General features: G+C 52.4%; 1 pseudogene; it reads left to right on the top strand.

The window, feature by feature from the left end:
• The first annotated feature begins 1 nt into the window (after position 1).
• On the top strand, positions 2 to 331 carry LOC104543104 (annotated as a pseudogene).
• The last annotated feature ends 518 nt before the right edge of the window (positions 332 to 849 follow it).

The raw sequence follows: 849 nt of genomic DNA, 5'->3' as shown, positions 1-849 counted from the left end.
AATGAGTAACAATATCAACGCCAACAATCTCAACACAGACTCGTCCTCCTCCCCCGTCAATGTGCCCAAGATGGATGCGCTCATCATCCCGGTGACCATGGAGGTGCCCTGCGATAGCCGTGGACAACGCATGTGGTGGGCTTTCCTCGCCTCATCCATGGTCACTTTCTTTGGGGGACTGTTTATCATCCTGCTGTGGAGGACCCTCAAGTACCTGTGGACTGTCTGCTGCCACTGCGGGGTCAAAAACAAGGTAAACCCTCCCCCTCCCCTTCCTCTCCTGGTGCCGGTGATGGTTTGGTGCGGTGGTGGTGATGGTGAGGAGGAGTAGTAGGAGTGGACACCTGGGCGAGGTGGCACTGGAGGAGATGCCTGGGGCTGTTGTTGGATGGCAGTGTGCTGTCCGCTGTTGTGGTAGGGTCACCGCGGGCTGTCAGGAGATGCAACATGGGGAGCATGCCTGGAGGGGCCAAGTGTTGGGTGCAGCCCTGAGGTGCCGCTCTGTCCCCCTCTCTCCCTCCCACCTCACACTTTCATCTGGTGGCAGGAAAGTTACTGCTGGTGTTGGCTCACCCTCTCGGCAAGGCACACATTGGCATGGTGGGATTATGTGGTTTGGAAGTTGATGCGCACACCCGGGACTGCATATGTTGACAGGGTGGGAGTGCTTATTTGCTAATCTAGACTCTCAATTCTCTTACGGAATGAGAAACTTTGGCAAAATATAAAAGGTAAACTTCTCACTCGAGTAAAGCTTTTAAAGCTTGTTCCACTCTCCGAGAATCTTTGACACTTCTGTTTGATAAATGTAGATATCTAGAAGTATTTAGTACATTTGTAAGTAACACA

This window comes from Mesitornis unicolor, unplaced genomic scaffold, assembly GCF_000695765.1.
Source record: "Mesitornis unicolor isolate BGI_N332 unplaced genomic scaffold, ASM69576v1 scaffold43656, whole genome shotgun sequence".
Taxonomy (NCBI): domain Eukaryota; kingdom Metazoa; phylum Chordata; class Aves; order Mesitornithiformes; family Mesitornithidae; genus Mesitornis; species Mesitornis unicolor.
The sequence above is the reverse complement of the archived record's forward strand: the minus strand, read 5'-3'. Positions and strand labels throughout refer to the sequence as shown.